This window comes from Haliaeetus leucocephalus, unplaced genomic scaffold, assembly GCF_000737465.1.
Source record: "Haliaeetus leucocephalus isolate CR32 unplaced genomic scaffold, Haliaeetus_leucocephalus-4.0 Scaffold450, whole genome shotgun sequence".
Lineage (NCBI taxonomy): Eukaryota > Metazoa > Chordata > Aves > Accipitriformes > Accipitridae > Haliaeetus > Haliaeetus leucocephalus.
The window spans coordinates 4,831,464-4,854,556 of record NW_010972886.1 but is presented as its reverse complement, the minus strand read 5'-3'; positions in this window follow the sequence as shown (position 1 = coordinate 4,854,556).

Sequence of the window (23,093 nt, the reverse complement as noted above, 5' to 3'; positions counted from 1 at the left end):
CCGCTAAAAGGCAATCCCTTGTCTCTCGGATGCAGAGTCAAAGTAAAAAACAGCAAAATACTTTATTAGGGGATACAATGACAAATCATCAGTAATTCAGCAATATACAGATGAACATAGTACAAGTAAAAAGTCAATCACAGCACAGTAACTTTGGCTACAATGAAACATAATCACTCTAATGCAATGACATTAACTTACTATATTCGTATGTGGAAATGCTTCAGTGGGACTTGGATAAAAGGCCAATGCGCACTGGGAAAATTTTGAAACACTGGAGAACATTCTTTCTTCCTTATGACAATAAGAAAATTAAGGTCCTCTTGGTCAGATCTATGGGATTTTTCACGTGCTTTGCATGTCCCATATCCTGGTTTCAGCTGAAGTAGTTAATATACTGCACCACATATGCTTGTCTGTTTTCCTTCACCAGTTCCTTACTGGGCGTTTTCTCTTACAGCCTTAAAAGAAGAGCTCAAGTTGAAATCAGCTTCAGAGCCCCCCTTCTCAAAATAGCCAGCCATTTCATTCCTGGTGCAAGTGTCTTACAGTACCTGGAAGGGAGGACAACAGAGTGGCCTGTGATAACCAGCTCACACCTGTCACCTTTCTTAAAAATAGCTACTGAGTCAGGCTTTCTCATGGTTTCTCACTGGTGCTCAGTGACATTGTAAATAAACAATGAGTGATTCTGAGGACACCCTGCAAATTCCCGCAATGTCCATGGAGAGTCCCATCCATCCGGTCATAGTAATTGACGCTCTCCTGTTCCAGTTTATTACATGCCATCTAAACCTCTTTATTCAAGCAACAAATTGTTAAGAGGCCATAGGCCTACATTCATGCGTGGTCCTAGTTTCTTCATAGTGGTGATACCTACAGATAACACGTACGGGAGACTCCTGACATGGGTACTTGCCCAGAACTCCACTGGGGCACAGATGGATGTAGTGTACAGCATGACTTTGAGATGTGATGAGATATGGAGATGTACTAAGTGACTCAACCTGTCATTTCCTTCCTCTTTCCTGCCCCTTTTTGTAAAAGTGTACTTTGCAAGAGATTCAGTCTCTTGTGGTCAGCCTCTTACCACCAGAAAAAGATGCGATGAAGACCTTTCCATGTGTTTTTTGCTACTGGGTCCTTTGCTGCATTCAGGGACATCTCAAGCTCAGTGGTGTCAAACTCTGACTGGAAGAGTTAGAAACAAGCCGTAAGCAATCTTCCAGGCGTGGGGAGAGAGCCCTCGTGGGAAAGGGTGCATAACACACACTTGGAGAAGAGTCAACCAGTCTGAGTCAGTGAGCAGCCGAGGGAAACAAAATGATGAAGGAGGCCTACATTTGGAAGCAGAATGGTCTTTCAGGATCCAAAGTGCTGTGCATCGACATCATCACCGTAAAGCAAAAGGTGGAAAGGAAGCCATGGAGAGCTAATAAACAGATGAAAATCTGGCTCACAGAGGTACCTGGCTCTGCTGCAGGTATTGTAGTCAATTTGCACATCTTCTCTCTGAAGAGAGCTTTCTAAAAACATCTCTTTGAGAGATGAGCTTGCCAAAAATAACATTTTAGCAGCAGCACAGCTTGTCAAAACCAGCATTTTAGCTAGGGCAAGCACTCAGTGTGCAAATAATGTTTTTCCAGGAGCAAAGCTTCCCATATTGGACGGTAGAAGCTGTTAGCACACTACTTTCACTAAATCCATCCCTCCCCCCCTTCTTTTTGATAAAATGTTATTTTCATCCATCTCCTCTCCCTAATAAAACATTATTTTTGGAAAGTTCCTGCCCTTCATGAAACACTATTTTCCTCAAGCAAAACTCCTGATAAAACTCCACTTTCAGCAAGCCTTTCTCCTTAAATTGCCATGGTCCTCACTCCTGATAAAAAGGCATTTTCTGTTAAGTCTCCACTTCTGATAAAATGTTACTTTTTCCAAACTTCTGCTCCTGATAAAACATTCATTTTGCCAAGATTGGCTCCTGAGAAAATGTTATGCTTGGCAAGGACTGTTCCTGATAAAACATTTATTTTTGCCAAACCTCTACTTCTATTAATTTTTTTCCCCTCAAAATTATTATTATTTCCCCTAAAGCCTTCTTAATGTAAGATATTGGATATGACACAACAGTGGGTGACAGGGTATCACTTGCCAACCAGTCTTTTATCCACAGCCATGATCGTTAACGGTGAACCCCCGAAATGCTGACGTTGAATGCCTCTTGCACAGTGTGGTTCTTCTGGAAGCCTTGGAACGAACAATGAAAAAGATATTTGCACCCTTGTGCTGAAAATGGGCTTAGTTATCGTATTAGCTCCTCATATAAGGCAAACCTGGTCTTATTTAAAATTGAATAAAATCAGACCCACCAACAGGTTAAAGGCGAAACACTTACTTATGGGGATGTTCAGGATTTTCCAGATCTCTAATATTTATTGTTTCAGTGAGGTTAAATGAGGTTATAGACAGGAGATCCCTGCTTGTTCACAGCAAAACTTTAGACTGCCAGCAGTTCTGTGTTTATTCTGTGTCATCCTGCCCAAATTCACGTTGGTGATTGCCATACTGCACCACGTATTTCTCAAAAAAGGCTTCTTCTATGAACATGTGCAAAAATCTGTTCCTGCGATTGTGAGGTGCTGTAGGAAGGGGTGACAACACAGAGGGCCCAGGTGTCGTGTTGGCACAAGACAAGAGAACTTGGGTAACATACTCTGGAGCGCTCTCCCTCTTTGCATTATCACATGTCCCTCTGTCTGGCAATGTTCAACCTGAATCCAAGGCTCTTTACCTACTTTTGTGTCAAGTCTCATTCAAGAGCTAGTAATGAACCGCCTGATGTTTTTCACATGTTTGCACAAAGTGCAGCTGATCACTTACACGTGTGGTTAGGGGACTGTGGCACACAATGTGTGAGGAAAGGGTGAGGACCTGAGTCCATCTAGCTTGGAGAAGCCTCAGGTCTCGAAATGCTGCCTGCAGCTACCTAAAGGGCACTATAGAGAAGGTGGATCCAGGCTCTTCTCAGAAGAGCACCTCTGCAAGGTCAAGAGGCAACAGGCACAAGTTGCAGCAAGGGATATTCCACTTAGAGGAAAGGAAGAATAAATATCACCATGAAGGTGGCCAGGCACTGGGACAGGCGCCCAGAGAGGCTGTGGAACGTCTGTTCTTAGAAATATTCAGAACAGAGCTGGACATAGCCCTGAGCAATCCAACTTTGAAGACAGCCTGCTTTTAGAAGGAGGTTAGACCAGATGAGCAGAGGTCCCTTCCATACATACAATTTTCAGTGTATAGCAGTTTACACACTAAAGCTGGAACCCAGACAACAGAGAGCATTTTCTTCATAGTGAATAAAAAATTTACTTTGAGCTGAGTTGAATATTAGACCGTAGCTGGTGTGTTTTGTTTAATCTTACTAGTTAATGTCTCATCCAAGTTATTCCTTCAATATATTAGCCTTCTGAAGGTTAGATGGAAGACAGTAGGTAATTCATGGGAAGACGCATTAAAGTCAGTCATTTTGTTTAAACATCATTCACAAACAGCAGAGGAGTAGTGAGCATGCTGGGTCCCAAGAGTGCCTTTGAATTGCAACCCTCTGCATCAGAAAGGCCCAACGTATATTGTGGACAACAAGGCTGAGGAGTAACATACAAGTAAGCACCAATGGGCTGGCCTTGAACTCATCTCAGTTTACCAGCCACTGGGCTCAGTAACCGGTTAGCCCCAGTAATAATGAGTAATGTTACAAAGAGAGCACTGGCTCAATGTATTTCACTGCTCCCTTGCTCACCAGAGTGAGAAGGAGCCCTTTGTCCTTACAGTTCAGCAAAAATCAGTAACTTTACTTTACAATTTTAAATAAAAAGTTAAAATCAAAGGTATGTCTTACTACCAAGAAGCTGAAGTAACTAATGAGCCCTCTCTTGCTTTCTATTAATCTGATTTTAACAAAGTGACAGTGGACAAGATGTAGTGACATGCATATCCTTACGTTGTTAAGCTGCAAAACATAACAGCACTACCTTTATTCCATAAAGAGACTGGAAAATCAGTGTTGATCCTTTCCCTCTCTCCACATCTCAGCAGTTGCAAGTATTGTTCTGAAAACAGAGTAAAATCCTGCATTTTTTTTAGAACTAGTCCAGAGTACAACATTAATCTCTCACTTCAGATTAGCAAATGCAATGATCCTTGTCTGGTTTCATTTGTGTTATCTTTTCATCCCAGAATGGGAGCATTTTCTTGCCAAGAGAAGAAAAAAACGCTAAAATGTATTCCAGGTTATGTCATAATAATAAACCTTAGATCCACTACAGCAGAAGTTGCATGAGAGAAATGTTAACAAGTCAGTAATAATGACGAACAGAACTGTGATCTAACAACCCCTACACTGCAATGATTTTTTTAAAAAAAGAACAAGAACGAGATTCAAGTGAAGCTGCTGGTTTGAGATGCCACATACTGCGATGCTGAACTTTGGGTACCAAGGTAATGCTCTGAAGATACCCCAAACCAATCGCCCCTTCTGAAAATGTCAGTCAGATTTCACTACACTGACATTTAAGTTAAACACATGCTGACCTCAGAGCAAGTTTCTCCTTGCATCTTATTCATATTAGGCTTTTAGGGAAGTCATAGAATCATAGAATGGTTTGGGTTGCAAGGGACCTTAAAGATCACCTAATTCCAACCCCCCTGCCATGGGCAGGGACATCTTTCACTGGATTAGTTGCTCATAGCCCATCCAACCTGGCCTTGAACACTTCCAGGGATGAGTCATCTTACTCATATTAGCCTTTTATAAATATTTTTTGTTTTTCTTCTGTAAGACCTGGCCTCTGGAAAGGCAGCTCCCTGCTATGTTCTCGCAATATTTCCAAAACATAAACATATGCTTAAGAGCATTTTTCATGTTCCTCAAATTTCCAATTTTTTTCAGTGTCCACACTTCCACACAAAACAAAGCTGTTCAAATATAGCATAGTTTCTTTGGCTGTTCACAATTTGTCCTCCCAAACGTAAATCAATACAACATGTTTTACTGTATCCACACAAAGTATTTTCATATACTCTGATAAAGCATAGCAATGTAAAAAGTGCAAAACCATTGATGGTCTATTCCACTGACTTTTTCCAATACTTACAACCTTGCTGTTTTCTGGATTCAGCCTTGGGACCCTACACAGGTTTCTACCTTGCTGTCTAACAGTAGGAGTTAGAGTTTCCCTGAAATCTCTTTATGACTCATGTTGTTGATCTATTTTAAGAAAGCCATCCCATTTCCAAAACTCAGTCACTTCTGACATCCCCTGCCATGTTCACCTGCCACTCCTGGCTGCTCTTCAGCAGCTAATTTGTACACCACGTAAGCATTTAAAATTTGCAGTTTAACTAGGAATAAAATATCAGTACTAGGCATAGCTGATGACCTTTCTGTTAATGACAAAAGCAGATTAAGAGGTATTCTTTTAAAGAGAGGACCCCCCCCCCCAAACACCAACAAGACAATCTATTGCATTTGCTTGTAGGAGTCATGCATCAGGCCCTGACTCATTTGCTATTCTGAATGGCTGAAGTCACAATTATGTTATGTTTAAAATATTAGTGCCATAAATAAAACCATTAATGCTTATGTGGTTTTCTAGGAAAGCTTTACTAAGAGATTTCATTTTTCTATCAATCCCTGTAGTAGACACAAGTCTAGAGGCACCCAGTCTCTGTCTAGACACTGCCCCCTTAATATCATACACATAAAGTTTGTATTGCATTTCTCTACAATAATATAACTAGTCCCCAAACTGCATTGCACTAGTAAGCAGATATGAAATGTCTAGCTCCACACCTCAGGTCAAATCTTTTCAATTTGGCAGAAAGATAAATAAAAGGAGGTTAATGTTAAAACCAACTAGCTTGGTTTAAGAAAGTAAGAGAGAATGAGAACCTATTGATTTTCTCTGTAGAAATAACCATACAAGAGGAGTAAAGTTGGAAGCGTTTTTGAACTGTTAGGGCACAATCTGAGTGCAATGTCTAGGCTGTGAATTCTCCACCCGATGAAACCATTTGCCAAGTCATTTCTCATGCTGGGAGGAAACAAAATGTTGACACAGAAAAACAACCCTCTGTCACCTCTCCCACACTTTTAGTGAAGGGACCAGGTAACAAGAATTTGAACTGATACAGATTTACTGGTACTATTTAAGAAATGAGAATCATCCAGTTTGCCAGAGAGAGGTATTTCTTTCCTTCTTTTGGAAAGCTGGGGAAAAAGACTTTGTCTCTGGACATGCAAGTGGTGAGCAGAAGGCAACCGATGACTGGATTAAGCATGAAGTACGAACATCAGTGCAGACGCTTGAGGGTCTGTAGGCTCGGCCATAGCCCCTGACTCAGGTCACTTTGCTGGCAGCACAGCTGGTTGCTTCCATGCCCTCAGGTCAGCTTGGCTCCAAGCTTCCTAGAGCATGAATTTCCATGACTTACATGCTGTGGGGTTGGGAAAGACTTATGATCGTATGGGTTGACAGCACTGTATTTTGACTGTTCCCTGCAACCGTTAATTGCTATGAAATTTGAAGCATTGGAAAGGGCTCCCAGAACACGGGACAGCTGCTTGCAGCAAATACATTTTAACAAAGTCAAAAATACATCCCCAAACCAAAGTGAGTATTAGGTTGCTTTAGGAAATTCTGAGTTTCATTTCCTAATGCTTCTTACATTTTGCAGTGTACCATATGGAGGTTGTAACCATTTATTTTTAGTTGGTGGTAACTATCAAAAGAAGTTCTAGATTAGGGAAGAAGAAGGCAAGGTGTCAGAGACAAAAAGTGTCCTAGGACTGCAGTAGAGCACAGATACCAATAATGTGTATTGGTATCTTTTTATTGCAACAGAACTATGGCTGGAAAAGGATAGCCACAATAGCTATCCTGGTAAGATGCCAGCTATATTCCTTGCTGAAGCTTGAACCCGCTTACTTATCTCATAGGAAAAGCTACAGAGACTGGTCTGTAGGGTAGTAGACACATGCCGTAAGTATTCCTGTGGTAAAACACAAAGCAGTAAAGTCCACTGTTGCCATGAAGCTGTAAATTGTGTTCAGTAGACATGCTGTCAGAGAATTAATTTGAAAACTAGCTCTGGTAAAAAACACCAGTGAGTTATAGCAATAACACACACGATTAGCTGAAAGCTCCTGTTAACCTAAAGAAATAGAAATCACAGGGACCTTGCTCTTACTAGAAGTGCTGAGGTAAATACCCTCATAGTAGGGAGCCACTCAGATGGGATTGACTGGAATCTCTATTGGCATACATTAATAAAACCTTGCACTAACTGTTGTGAGCACTGAGACATTCACACACAGCACACGAGAGCTGTGAGTAGATCCAGAAAAAGGATGGGAAAAGAGAGGAAAGAGTTTCTTCTGAGTAGCATGGTGCTGGCAGGTGGGCCAGTGTCGTCAGGGAGAAGCGGTTCCCTTTCTTGACATCCTCTGTCATTATGCTGAGGATGTCTCAGAGTAAATCTGGAGATGCTGAAAAAAACATTTCTTTTTTTTTTTTTTCTTCCTTCCTTTGGAAGTCCTTTCACCTGTGCTAATTTTTGTTGAGGTTACTGTTGCATGTATTATTCATGGTGGCTTGTCTGCACCTTCTCATTCTGCCACTCATCTGAACATTTTAAACCAGCCCTGTTTACCACCAAACCTCCCTGGGCAATGTGAAGAAGGTGTTTGCAGCCTTCAAGAAGTCCTTTATTCGTGTTGCACCTGCAACAGTCACAAAAGGAAATAATGAGCAATTTGTTCACATGATTTTCTACAAAAATGCAGTCCATCAGTGTGCTTCTAAGAGAGCAGACTTTTCTAACAGCTTTAATTGCACAGCATAAAGAATTTACTGCAAAGAAAAAGGGACTCTCAGAAGGTTGTTTTTTCACCATGGAGTATTCAAGTTCTTCTGAAGACCACATATAACTTACTAAAAAGCTTAGCAATATTTTATTATTTTCTTTTCTGAAGTGTAAAAAAATACTTTAAAGTACATATATGGACTGACCACAGATTTACTGCCACTGGCTCTTTGTAAGGCAGCCGGAATGAGGCTGCTCATGTACATAAACGAGTCCAGCTGGTACATTTACTGGCAGCTTTATAAGAACACCTCCAGAACTGCTGAATGCTTGTGAAAGGTAAGGTATCAAACAAACTGGACTGGACATGTGGGCCAGTTGATGGGCAAGGCACTATAAACCTATCCATAACTAGTGCAGCTGTGACTATAAAACTTTTCAGAAAACCCCCCAAAAATCAGACACACAAACATTTAATGAATTTCAAATGAAAAACCTGGAATGCTTAGAGGGACCACGTAATGATTTGGGGAGTCCATTACAGGTCACACTTAAAACAAGAAGTGAGGTTTAGTAGTCAATATATTTTGTTGCTTCCTTTAATCAGCCTCAATTAAAATTTCCCAGCAACAATTAACTTTCCTTCTATTTTTAAAATCACATTTCAGAGTGCAGCCTGGTATTAATATCCAACAAAACAAAGGGACCTCTTTAATATTGCTGCCAAGAGAGTGGTAGCATTGTGGTACAAAGGCAGGCTTTGCGTATTTGTGTTAAACAGAGAAAGTAAAGCCGTTTGCCTCATGTGTAATAAAAGCCTATCTAAAACTTATTCTTCCTCTAGCAGTGAAGTGCCTACATCTGGCCACTGCAGTGCCCCTTAATGAAAGTTTATGTCCTCAGAATCAGTTGTTTCATTTATTTACTTAGTTTTTTTAGCAAGTATCAGCACTTGGTAGTCAAATCCTGAAAACTGATTGCAATACGTTAGTATATGAGCTCTTCCCTTTTGTGAAGAGGTAAGTGGGAACTCATTCATTTGTAGACATAGTGAGGTATCTGTAGAGATGCATGTTGTTAGAACTCTTCAAGTTCTGAAAGAACCAAGTAAACTTACCAACCTAGTCTAAGGCATATCTGATCACAGCTCTCAAGTTGGCTCAAAGATGATGAGCAAAATGGGAAATATCCCCCATCAAAGGTCAAGAGAAGGTATTTCAGCATAGTAGCAGTGGACAAAGTAGGACTTTGTAGCAATGTGTGCACTCAAGGTTTATTTCTAGCACAGTTCTTGGGCAATGGCTCTGAAGAATATCACAGCAATTACAACCTGCACAAACACCTCTACTTACCTTCTTTAAGGTGGACAATGCTCCCACCCCCTTTGGGCCCATGGGGTGCTAAATGCCCCAGCCAAGCCACCGCTGCCCCACAGTTGGGCAGCTCAGGGGCCATCACATCACTGATCATGAGATCCAGTCCTCTGTACGCAGTCTGTCTGAGCCCTGAAAATCACTGATTGTGCAGCCAGAGATGTGTTATGTTTATAGCTCTTTGGAAAACTGCCAGAGCCCATGTTTCTGAGGGACTCACGACCTAAGACTCCACAAAATTTGGAAGCTCCTTCACAATTCCTGAGGCAATACTGCTGAGACAGCTGAAGTTACTCTGGGGACTGTCATTAAGATAAAAAAAGCCCTGCAAATGGAACCTGGCTAAAGCAGCCAGGCCAAGCCTCTATAAAAAAGGGAGATAAAAACTATTTTAGGGGGATCTTTCTGACTGTGTTACATTATGGGAAATGGCTGTATTCCATCCTTATCTGAACTGCTCTCTTGAAAGAGCCTTAGGCACATCTGTGAGGGGAGGATGGATAGAGAGCATCTCCCTCAGCTGTGCTCTGGCGTTCAGGCACCACACAGAGCATCTTCTCCATGCGTGGTTCAGCTGACCACACTTACTATGAGGCAGACCGTTTTCACATAATAAAATTGTCTAGAAACAAAAGTGTTGAGACTATCACATCATATTAAGAATATCTTCTTCAGCAAGAACCACGTGCTCACTTTTGATTACACTGACACATTACAGTCATCAACTTCCTTACCAGGGTAGTGAAGCCAGGGGATTAAAAGGAACAGAGACAGCTGCAGGATTTCTATTCTATGCAGATTCAGTGGAATGAGTCGAATATAAAATAGCTGTCAGGCTGTTTTGTAAAGAAAGCCATTGATAAACTACTTCCCTAAATACAGTACTAGATTAATTGATCCCACGCTGCAGCTTCTCAGCTAATCAAACCTGACCTGCAGGGCTTCTACTGTAACAAGCAAGTACTGAGAAAATACACAAACTTCATAAGGAACACTTTCTATTTGCATGGCCCTTTTTACTCTATATTTCTTCTATTCCTGGCAATCAGGAGTCCCTATTTTTATTCTTCACCTATTCTTGTTGGACTGGATCATCAGCAGAGCAAAGCAATGCAACTCTGAGAGAACTGTTGATTTATGCTGGCTGTGGGGCTGGCCTTAAAGTGTACAAGTACAAAGAGACTTGACTCGGTAATAAATATTACTGGTAAAATCCTTCCCCTTCCTCTGGGTTCTGTACTCTGGCAGAAGCAAAAGAAAGGGAGGAAAGTGCATTGTTTACCTCAAACTGCAGGCCAAATTTCAAATGTTCGTTTCCTGCTGCTGAAGCATAAATTGTGGAGAAAAGAACAGTTTATCATAGGCTTGAAAAGGCTATCTGCAGCAGAACCCCTTCTCAGACACTGTCAAAGTCAGGCCACGTTAGTTACCTCCCTTTAGCATTTTGAGTTTGGATTACATTTTCTTCTGCTCCAGCTGATAGGCCATCTCAATGTCCTGTGCTGTATTAGTAGTGATAATCCTTCCTTCTTTGGCTGAAGTCCACAACAGCGGAAACACAGCCAATCTCTTATCTCACATAGTCCCTGTCTAATTCACCCTCAATGCAGACAACCATTTATTTGTTCTCAAAAACAGGAGTCAAAAGCTGTGACTGATCTTAAATACAGGAGATGCTTATTTGGAATTGTAAACAATCTAGACAGTTTTAAAGGCTTTATATAAACTAGATGAAATGGCCTCAGATGGACTGGCATCATGTCCTGCTTATTTACCCAGGTAACCTACCAACTTCCAAATATCCACTTGTGATTTTTCTTCTGATCATTTCTTCCAGCAATGGTTTTGTCTCCTGTAAAACTTTGGTTCACACAGCTGACATTGAAACGAGCAACCCCCTGGATACACTAGTCTTCTGACCACTGACTAATTGGTGACTTGGCCAGGATAAGCACTCTGATTTTTTTTATCAACTTGTGTCTTAAAATGTTCTTATGTAATTACAAAGCACTCTAAAACCAGCATACAATGCATCTGCTCCCGTCCTTCCTGCTGTCTTCTCACAGCCTTAATATGGCTGATATGAAACACTGCTGTTAAGGTTGACATAAACTATAATAAAAGTAGTATTATTATTTTGGAAGAAATCTACTACTTCAGTCAGTATCTTTGTTAATGTTTGCTTTCTAGGTATGATGGCCTCAAGGAGAATTTACCCCCTCCAGTTTGCCATCATTATATATAATTGTGGGTCCAGAAAGGCCTTCAGTCTGCACTCCTGCTGATTGCTCACTTCTGTAGAGATGCAGTGATATAATAAAGTTACTCTGCTGTGGGCAACGGGGGCTGCACTCTGAAGGAGAACTAACAGTAATGCTGTGTAGAATTGCTTTGCCATGAATAATGTCCCAGTTGCTGATTTGAACATGTAGTGATGTGGACCATGGTCAAACTTCAAAGCAGTCTGGTTACATACTGAGAAGTCTGCTAGGACTTTCAGCAGTCTTTGCATCTTATACCATTTCTAAGAAGCTACACGCTTGAAGAAGATCTTTTTCCCTATCCCTCCTCTGTCCATTACTGGCACCAGAATACACCTATGGCACATTGATGAAAGTTTTTTCTTCAAGTGTTATTTTAGAGCTCATTGGGCTGGCCATTCTCAGACACCGGTCCAAGAATCTGTCCTGAGATATCTTTCCAAGTTATAACCTGATTGCATTTGTTTTGCACATACTAAAAATTTAGATGCACAGTCTATTCATAGCACCCTGTAACAACAGCAACTTGCTTAAGACTGTCATTGATTTTGTTGGTATCGTAAATATCTCAGCAAAATGACATTGCAAGCCACACTATTATAATGTGGCTTGCTAATCCAGCAGTGTATTTTTCTAACTCTGTGATTTATGTCAAGGCTGTATCAATCAAGGATTGTAAATGCATAAATCTAATTGTTTTTGTGATTTGCTTTTGTAGACTGCACTGTGTACTAGCTGCAATAACACACTCCAGGCTATGCATTTCCAGAGGATTACTGAACTTATTACTCTTCTTGGGTGGTTAAAGTCAGTCAGTCAGCCAAATACCTTTATAACACTACGCATAGAGGGCCATATTTTTATGGTATAGTATATGAAAGAGATAATTTCAATGGATAACGGCCTCCCACCACTTCATAAATGCTGAGGCAAAGCCAAGACTTTATTGTAAAAGGAAATTGATCTCAAGACAATGTTCGAATGCAGTTGCTGAAGATCACAGATATTTTATTACAATAGCTGCAGCCTACTATACTGCAGATGAAGGGGAGTTAGTTATTGTGGGCTTGAACCTGCAGAAAGAAGCCTGGAAGACCGCATGTGCAACTGAAACAAAAAAGCTCAGTGTGTGCAGGGGGACAAAGGACACCGGTTCTGTGTCAGTGAATATTCTGCCATGGGGCTACTGCACTACTCCTGTGTGCAGCTGAAGGAGGAAGGGCTAACGGCATTCGTTTGAGTGGGATAGGCAGTATGGAGATAATGGGTAAAGACTGGGGTCTAGTAAAACAATGGGAGTTTTCACCTCGGATCTCAACCTATGTCCTTTGCTAGTTTCAATTCCTGCAGATGCCTTTTCATGCCATTTCTCAAGAGATAATGACTGCACACAGGGAAATGCAGAAGGCTGTTTACACTCCATGCACACACCCTTGCCCAGGCACAGGTAGCTGGGCAGCACAGCTCGGACGAAGGCTTTGCACCTCCAGCAGCAGCAGTCCTGCTGCATGTGGGCTGTGGGAGCTGGGCACAGTTCCTTTTGCTAACCTACTGTCTTCAGCTGGGGCTGCCGCGCATGTTATCCAATTAGGGGCCAATCTGTCTTAGAAATATATATTTGATGACGTCCTGCCACTTGAGTAAGAGAAGGGAATATAGGAATCGCTGTACTGGATCTGTAGCGTGGATGTGGCCGTGACCCCTGCCAGGTGCTCGGCAGATGCCGGCGTACCACGGTTGGCAGATGTGGGATAATCTCCACTCCACATGCATTAGGCCTCATCCTCATCTCAGGCTTAAACCCTGAGTCAAGAGGCTTAATGGCTGGATGGCTTCCAATGGGCCGGTATTATTTATGTAACCGAATCAGGGTTTGTCCACACAGCGAGATAAAAGTGGGAGGGCAGCGTGTTTTGGCAGCCCTGGGTTAGCACAGGGGCTGCAGGCAGGTCAAGAGAGTGACCTCTTTATACCAAGGGGACTGGACGGCCAGGTCGGGCCCTGATCCTGCAAAATAACGTGTTTAAAGTAATCTCACAGAGTTTCCCCAAGGAACTGGAGGGTGTCCGTGATATTTCCCGTGAATTTTAGCCCTCCAGCCAGCTCGGACCGCGACACGCGCAAACGAGGGGACGAGCCCTTCCAGCGCCCGGTGCCAGGCACCTCCCCGGCCCCCCGGCCCTGCCTCCCCGGTGCTGCGGAGGGCAGGGCGGCAGCGAGCCCCGAAAGCCTCGCACCCTCCGGTGCGCTTCCCTCTCGATCCAGCTCGCGGGGAGGGACAGGAACCGCCAGCTCTCCCTGACTCAAAAGCCCACGTCTGGAGTTTGCGGGGTCTCCAGCACGGGGTTTGGAACAGGTTCAGACTGACCTTGTAATGCATACCATGGTGGGGCTTAGGAGATTGTTTTGCCAGGCTTAGGTGATTAATTATCTTGCTGGGAGAAGTCCAGCAGGTACAGTAATACCAGACAGGTGTTTATTAATATTACAACCATATTTCCTCCTGGCATTTGATCTCGCCAGCTCCTGACATTGCCTCCTTAGTGGAGACAATTGTCGGCCGACACCCGATCCATCCTTTGTTTGGCACATGCATATCTTGTATTTCGCCTCCCCCCTCACAGGTGCTAAAATAAAAACGGAAAGGGAGAAGTAGGGTTTACAAGAGTGTCCGTACTAGGTGGTGGGAAAACTTGGCGAGGTTGCCCTGATTTTCCATGCCAAGCGCACAGGGGCACGGTCGGGGTGGGTGCCTGGAGGTGGCAGATGCTGGGGGGACCCACAGGTGGGGGGACACACAGATGAGGGGACCCCCGACTTCAGGCTGCCGTAGCAGAATTACAGCCCTTGGAGGCTCCTTTTCCACCACTTGTTGGAGTTGATAGAAGTGTCTTTTTAAGATGATGTCTGCAAAGGCCCATGGAAAGAGATTAAAGCCATTAGATATGGGGTGGAGCAGGAAGTGTAGTTATTTACAACCCAATCTGGTAAAGATTTATCTGTGTGTTTGATTTTACACACATGATCCAGAGGCCGGGGAGAGATTGGTTTTAGAGGACTTTGGATCAGATGCAGAATGTTTCAATAATCCAAATGTGACAGGCATGGAGTTATAAATATATGCCTTCATTATTTTTTTTATTTTTGCAGAACTGGGTACAAGCAAATTAAATTCTCACTCCTGTATCTATTTTACCCAAATAACCCTTTATGGATTTTTTTCGTAGTAACTTTTCTCTAGCAATAAAACTGTCCTGCTATCAATATGTATTCAGACACAACTCTTTTCAGACTACCCAGATTGTTTTTTATTTTTGAAACATGCCACAGAGTTAAGACGTAATTCTTAACATACGTGCTATATATTAAAAGTATGGATCAAGGAGGAATTTGTCCTTATGTCTTCCTTCCTGTCTACTTGAGGTATTAATGAATGCTTACAGTCCATGTTTATTGCTGTAATTAACCAGAATTTGGGGTAAGCCCTCGTGGTGATTAATGGTAGAGGTAGATGTTTTGGCAGTACAAAGGAAAGTATTGGAATAGTAGGTTTTTTTCATTACGGCATTCAGTTTTGCAAAATTTAAAAGTTGTTTCTAGAGGGATGGAGTGGAGGGAGGAGCAGAAGTATGCTTGTGCTTTTAGGGGAAAAACTAATTTTATTCCTAATGCAGTAGCTTAATGAAACTCCATCATGGCTGAAAGTTTGAGGAGAGGTCAGCATTCTCTGAAAGGATAAACAAAGCCCAGGCAGTGTGTGTCCTGGGGCGCTGCTGAAGGCATCTCAGTCCTTCGCCAATGTGAAGCCCACCTGCTTCGTGTGTGGCATGAAATGACATTCAGCAATGCTGGTTCCTTGCGGTAGCTGAGTCACTAAGCCCATGCCTCATGCCTGTTATCGGCATGTTTGGAAAAGGCCAATCCCACTGGTTCCAGGCTAGACCCTAATAGATGGAGCAAGTGAGTCCTGTTCCTCCAAATAGCAGGCAGTGTGTGAGTTACCAGTGGTGTAAGGCAGGTGGGAAATGAAGTAAAAAAAAAAAAAAAATCACTGTAAATGCATTAATCCATTCATTGAGTCACTTACTTCCAAGAGACTGATCCTCAGTGCACAACCATATACGTGCAGGAAGTTGTACAACACAAGAAGTCCCTCTTTCAAGTGCCTATTCCACAGCTTTCAAGAGGAGACTAGCTCTGTAACCTAGAAGTCCGCAGCCATGAACCTATTCTGCAAACCTTAGAAGGATATGAATATGTTTCCCCTTCACTGGCTGCAAATAGAGCATACATTTGTCTCTGTGTCAAAACTCTTTTGGAACTATTTATCTATGTAATGCAGAACGTAAGTGTGCACCACAGTCAGGACCTTCCATGGTATATTTTTCCAGGAATGACATGTTTCAAAAAGCACTGTTTTGGGTATCAGGACAAAGTCATTGGCTTACTCTAATTTTACTTTATCAGTATTAGTGATCTATGGACTATCAAAGAACTAAACATACATTTTTCTTCTAATACAGACTTAACAGTCGTGGGATGCTACACAGTCATTACCCCAATTCAGTAAGATATTCTTTCAGCAAGAGCTATAACCCTCTCCCTTTGAGAGGAACAATCCACTATTTAACATATTCTGATAAGGTGACTTTTTTAGCTTCTAGAGCCTCAAAAGTGAAAGGAAATCATGCACAAGACCTGTAAGAACAAGAATGGCTTGTATTGCAGTTTACAAGATAATTCAGGGTCTGTATAGACTTCTTATTCTGCTATTAAAACATGGCCAAGAAAAGACATGAAAATGATAAGTATAATCATCTGTTCCTTGTGTTGTTATTGTTCTCATTTCTTTCAGATCTCATCTCAGAAATGGTATCTGGTTCACCAACTTGATAAATCTGCTTTCCTAGCTAATGTATTTGATGTGCTGGCTACTTGCTAATACTTTTTCCTTGTAAATCTCATAGAAATTAACTCCATTATAGTATCAGAAAAACGTCTGAAACACTTTCAGTGACACAGGAAACTTCCACAAGACCTTTTGTAAACAGGGAGAGAAAACAGCTGTAATTTTTAAGTATGGGCCTTGTGTGGGATTGCTTTTTTCTGACTTCTTTCTGACACTGCTTCTAAAGTTGCTCATTTATCACTAACCAGGTAGAAGTATTCTTTTTTTGTGTGTGTGATTTTAAAATGATATATGTATAGACATAAATAATTTCAGGAGCCAAAAAAATGCCAGAGAAATTATTACTTCCAGTGCTAGTGTTGAAACAGTGCCAAGCCCAAAGTTTTGTAAATTGGGCTGTAAGTGTGAAATCCCTCCAGCTGTTAAAAGTATTCCATAACTAATTATGTTCACAGTTTTTCAGACTATTCTCTCCATTCGGAGAATCCTGAAACTACATACTGTGTGCCTGGAAGTGAGGGCCACATGCATTCTGTGAAAACCTCCAAAACATAAAGAAAGCAAATAGTCAAAATAGATAAGCCACATATTTGTATGGTTTTGTCAGTGTTTTCCTATGTGGCTTGCTTTGTTTTCACAACATTTCTCTCTAAACACCATTTACTGTAATGTGCCCACCCTGCCATTCCAGATGCTGTGAACAGTTATATGTAAGGAAGTGACTATTTTATAAATCTATTTCTACAAGAGGCTAAAACAACAGCTGCATGAGAGCAATGAACCCCCAAAAGGAGGAAAAGCTTGTTTGTAGTCACTGCTCCAGCCTTCAGAAACCAACTGTAAAAGCTCTTTGTGAGCACCAAATAGTACTGTCAGAAAGTGGGGAGGCTGCCCATTTTGAGGAATAACTTTAATGCCAGACTGATGGGAACTGCTTTTTTTAAAATCCGCTACTAAACTTCCTGACTATATCTGATTCTCTGCATGTTCACATTGCAACAAAACTGATTAGTTAACATCCTTGACACTCATTAGTAAAGATACTCAATGCAGACGTTCTCCTGAATGAGAGCCCAGTGATGTAAGCATTAAATAAAAACTGAGTAAGTCCTATGCCTTAAGAGCAGCAAGATGTTGGCAAGAGTGGGAAGATGTGAAAACCATTTGCCATCAAAAACATTTGCCACCATACTTTCCTTGTTCTCCTCTGGCTGAATTACAATTCTATATACTCCCTATGTAGAAACTTATATGGTGATACCTATATATATCCATATATTTATATCTATGTATCTGTATCTCTATGCATGTGGGTTTATTTATTTTTTTGTTGTACATCCAAAACTTTATGAAACAAACAGATGTTCTCCAAGATCAAGGTTCCTGTTAAAGGCTGTTCATTTGTCACTTTTGGTTTGAACATACCCACATTCAGTAAATATTTAAACTCAAAAAAAGGTAATTTACCTTATCTATTGTAGCATATCAATTTTCCATTCAAAGGTCCTTTGAATAATGACCCTCAGGTACTTAATGACACATACAGCTGGCAGCCTGGACAGTCACACTCTTTTGCAATTTAAACAGCTCAGAAGTTAAATGCATTGAAATCAAAATACTGAAGAAAGACTGATTAGGTCACCCAAGTAAATTTGTGCTGACTTGCACGCGTAAACTGCTTTATCACAAGTATATTATACCTAGCAGAAGCTGCACTCCCACCATCAAACACATGGAAAATCCCACAAAGCAGGGATAGCTTTTTTCTCCTTTTTCCAGCTCCTTTTTCTGCAGGAGAGAGATGATCGTTCCATTGCAGTTTCCTGAGCCTTTCTGTGCCCCGGGGTATGCCCCCTCCGGACCACTCATGGACTTGGAGCTGAGGGACCCCAGTGGAAGCAAGCTGCTGGAGGGTCCCAGCTTTGTCGTTCCCCAAGCCAGCCTAACCCTCTGCTGCTCTTAGTTTTGCCTAGTGCAGGAAAGTGAGTAAAGAGAGCAGAGGCAGATGTTGGCAAGGAAAAAACAGTGTATAGGGAAAGAGCACACGTGAGACACAGCCCATGGTGTTAGTGGGGACTTGAGAGCCACAAGGGCAGGAGAACATACACCTTGGTGAATGCACTTGAGACACAGGAGTGAGGTATTTTTTATTTTATGAAAGACACATATATAAATTTGGTTTGAAAAGACTTTGAAAATCAGTGCAGATGGTAAGAAGAAATTATGAGATTTTCAAGTTGCTGATGGAAGGTGCTCTGCACGGCAGAGAGCGCATCATCTTTCCATGCTGTGCTCTGGTGCGGAGTTGCTGCACCTGTTCCCACAGGCTCCTGCTCTCCCTCTCGCTGGTGTCTGCACTGCCTGTAATGATGCCAAAGCTGAGGATATTCTGAAGCTCAGTGCAAAGCGTGGTGGCTATCCACACTCCTGACATGTGTTAAGCAGAGCTGGAAAGTGCTTAACAACACATTTTGAGTTTCCCAGAACTTCTGCCTCTGGCGAGGCCTGGAAATGTCGTGACTAATATTCTTTGGAAATCTCTGATCTGCAAAGGCAGGGCCCACCACAACCAGAAAGCAGAGCAGTGCTAACAGCCGTAGGACCAGAAAATACTTTTACAACTTTCCATGACACATCTAAGGGTCTGCGCATAGCCAAGGATGTAGCTAAGTCAGAATTACTGACCTGCCTAAAGTTGGGCACAAGTGGAAATTTTTGAAGGTTGAAATGCTCTGAAGTAAAAATGTTCAGGTGTCCCTGAACATATTGACCCGGGTGTCCACTTATTATTCAGCTTCTTCTACTCTATTGACTGTGATATTCACTTGAAAATAAAATTCTGAATAACATGTTCCATCCTGATTTTTGTTTTATGCTGGACCATAGTAGAATGGAATGGAATGGAATGGAATGGAATGGAACAGAACTAGACTATTTCAGTTGGAAGGGACCTACAATGATCATCTAGTCCAACTGCCTGACCACTTCAGGGCCAAAAGTTAAAGCATGCTGTTAAGGGCATTGTCCAAACGCCTCTTAAACACTGAGAGGCCTGGGGCATCAACCCGCAGGAAGCCCGTTCTAGTGTTTGACCACCCTCTCGGTAAAGAAATGCTTCCTAATGTCCAGTCGCAACTTCCCCTGGCGCAGCTTTGAACTGTTCCCACGTGTCCTATCTCTGGATCCCAGGGAGAAGAGATCAGCACCTCCCTCTCTACGTCCCCTCCTCAGGAAGCTGTAGAGAGCAATGAGGTCACCCCTCAGCCTCCTTGTCTCCAAACGGGACAAACTGGTAACTAGTAACTTTTGAACAATCCTTTTGATGAGTCATTTTAACACTAAAAATTAGCAGAACTGGCCCAATTGTTTTCTCAACAACTTTCCCTGGCAATTGGCACATTTTGTGAAGGATCTCATTGTTGATAAATCATTTTCAGATAGAAAATATTCAGGTAGTCAGTTAAGAGAACTGAAGGTAGAAAAGTTGTTCTTATTTTAATGATCTTACTCTACTTCAGAATCTCCCAGCCGAGTTTTCACATGCAAACTCACGATATTTATTTTGCTTTCCCTGAGCCCCATTCATTTAAAAAATAATCCCCAAACCACCACCAACATATACATCTGGACTGCAAAACCACAGCATTCCAGGCAAAGCCGAGCGAGCGCGCAGGCAGTGCGCCCAGGCAAGCCAGGGGCATAGTCCTGCCAAAGGTCCTCAGGAGCGCATGCCTATGCTGCGCAGTCAACATAAAATCACTTCAAAGTTCATGCAAAAGAAATCTGTTTGATTGTTGATGATCAGCTCAATCTAACACATGGTATATTTAGTAGTTTTGGTTACTAACCTATGAAAAAGATTGTTGGAAGGGTTGGGGTGTTTTTTTGTAATTCCAACACATATAAACAGCTTCGCTTTGCTGCTGCTGTGGTTAATCATTGTCAGATTGTGGGATTGCCTTGATTGGTTTATATGTATTACATTTCAGTTTTCTAATTCTAAAAGGGTGTTTTATTTATTTGCTTGCCACAAACTATAAACACCCATTAAAAGTGTAGATAAGGAGAACTGTACAAGACAATACCCTGCTATAAAACAGCAGTGAAATAAAAGTACATAGAGATGCTGTGCCTAGTAAACTAAGCTGATGCCCTAAAGTTTCAAGCACAGTAGCTGGGCCAGTTAGGCGAATTAATGCTTTAATCTGCTCAAGCTCCTGTCCAAAAGCTGTGTATTCAAACCCTGGCCGAGATGAAACAGGGTGTTTTCCCCAGGGACAGGCATGAGGCCTCTGGTATTGAAATGAGCCTGCCATTTACAGCATCCCATGCCAATGAAAGTTTTCCAGGAGACCTAAAAACCAGGGATGTCTGCAGGAGCAGGAGGCGTATGAAGACTTCTAGCTAGGCTGAGCAGCAGGGAAGGTTGAAACTAGTTAGCTCTCTCTTCACCCATTCACTGCCATGAATGGGAATTAAACGTTATTACTTGGCATTTCCTAGGATTAATTTAAATATCTCTTTATTTATTTTGAACATTGGGAAGGCATGGATCTTTAGAAGAGCGTGAAGAGCAAAACATAACAAGCTAAACATTGCAGGGCAGTCCCTTTCTGATGAAGGCTGCAGTTTCTTTTTCTGATTTCACATATGTTTTCTAGATCCAGCTTGTTTTCCAGCCTTGTTTGCTGAGCTTTGCAGAAGCTGGAATCCTTGTTAGGAGCTAGAGGCAAGTTAGCATTTCCAAAAGTGTAAAAGAGATCTAGGAACCTGAAGTCAGTGGTGTCTAGTTCCCAAACCAAATCTGACCATGTATTTCAGTGGCTTCCAGTGAAAACCTGATGATCTCCAGGAGGGAATCTGCAAGCTGGTTCTTGAGACAGGAGCATGGCAGGGACATGCCCACACTCTAAACCCAGTCCTCTGACAGTGCAACCTCCTTGCTGCTGATGCCATGTGCTGTAAGACCTCTTCATATCCTGACCAAGCTCCCTCTCTCAGGTGGTGGTGTTTCTTTGGCTTCAGATGTTCTCAGTCAACACCAGCTCTGCTCAGTGGAAATGCAGATGAGCTGAAATTATGGCATTAAAACACCCTATATGCATATAGCTTGTCAGGATCTTCCCTTTTTTCCTCACTATAACAATATTTATTTATCTACGCAGTCAATACCAGGGAGACTTTTATTGTCAAAGGCAAATACTGTGAATATACTCACAGACCCCAGTATCTAAAAAGGAACATTTTCACAAATGAGCAAATGAAAATATTGATCACTCATTCAGACTGTGTTATTGAACAGGAAATCAATTTGGATTTTGGAGCTTGAGTGTTTTCATTTGTTTCATTTATTTTTTAACTGTTCCTCCTCAGGCCAGAAAGGGCAATGTCAAGGTGCATGAAAGCTGTGTTGCTAGCCCAAGAGGTTAAGCTACTATATCTCACTGTCCTCTCCATGATCCTCCTTCTGCACAGACAAATGACACATTGTGTTGGCAACACCAACATGCTTCCTGTTAGGGCAAGAGTAGTTTGCTTTTCTACCTTCTACTCCAAGCGTCCAAAGATGAAAGGATCATGTACTTCTCAGTGCTCAGCATCCTAGATTAAATGAGGTGGAGTCCAAACTATGACAGAAAGCGTTTCAACAGCAAAGTATTAAAAACTGCAAGAGACCAAGTGGCAATGTGAACAGGAAGAATTTAGTTTTCAAGCGTGTAAATATTGTCCCAGGTACAACGCATGATTTAATAATTATGCCACTTTATCATATCTAATATTATGTTTGTGAGTTAGAACAGTAGTACCACATGCAGTTTAAAAGCACATGTCATGGGACATACCCTCCCATAACAGAGAAGAAAGTGCAATTGTCATGTAAGCAGTGTTTTGCAGTCAGAAACAAAATGCTACCACCTAGGCCAATGCTTTCTTATTTCGCTTCTTGACCACACATCACCTGGGTAACTGAACCTGTCAGAATTCAATTCTGCAAAATCTGAATATAATGAAATTAATTTTGATTCAAGTCAGAATGAGAATAAAAATATACTCTGTAAACCAAGCTGTTAAAAATGTATATAGGTCAAGGAAGCTGTAGATTTCAATTCCTTTTATTTCAGATATTAATCTTTATATTCCAATATATAAAGTGTAAAATCAAAGATGTTTTTTTTGTGGTGAAACTCAAAAGCACCTGTATCTTGTCATTCTTTTGGAAATGAAATGTTTTTAAAATCAGCACATTCCTCAGAAGATTTTGATCTTGACCGAGCAGCATATCTATTAAAAATTTTATAACCAGAATCAGTATGTAGCTATGCATAGCCAGAATACAAATTTGGTTGACTTTGCCTTTTTGCCATGTATATAGATATTTCTCCTTTCTGTAGCATATGTTTATACCACTTTCTTTAAATTTGCGAGTGTTCCATCCTGGTCCTGCCACTTGCTTTGTGTGAACAGGTTATTGCACCTATGTATCCTTTGTAGTCATGCCTGTTTAATAGATTAATCAAGCATATGTGACAGATTTTCTTTGAGAAATACGTTATCTAATAAATCTTTGATAGATGATAAAATCATTGGTGTATTTCTCATTGGCATCAGTCTTCCTCTGAGATGAGAAAAGGAATGTTTTGATAAAATAATCAATCAAATATATAATAACTTTTTCTATTAAAC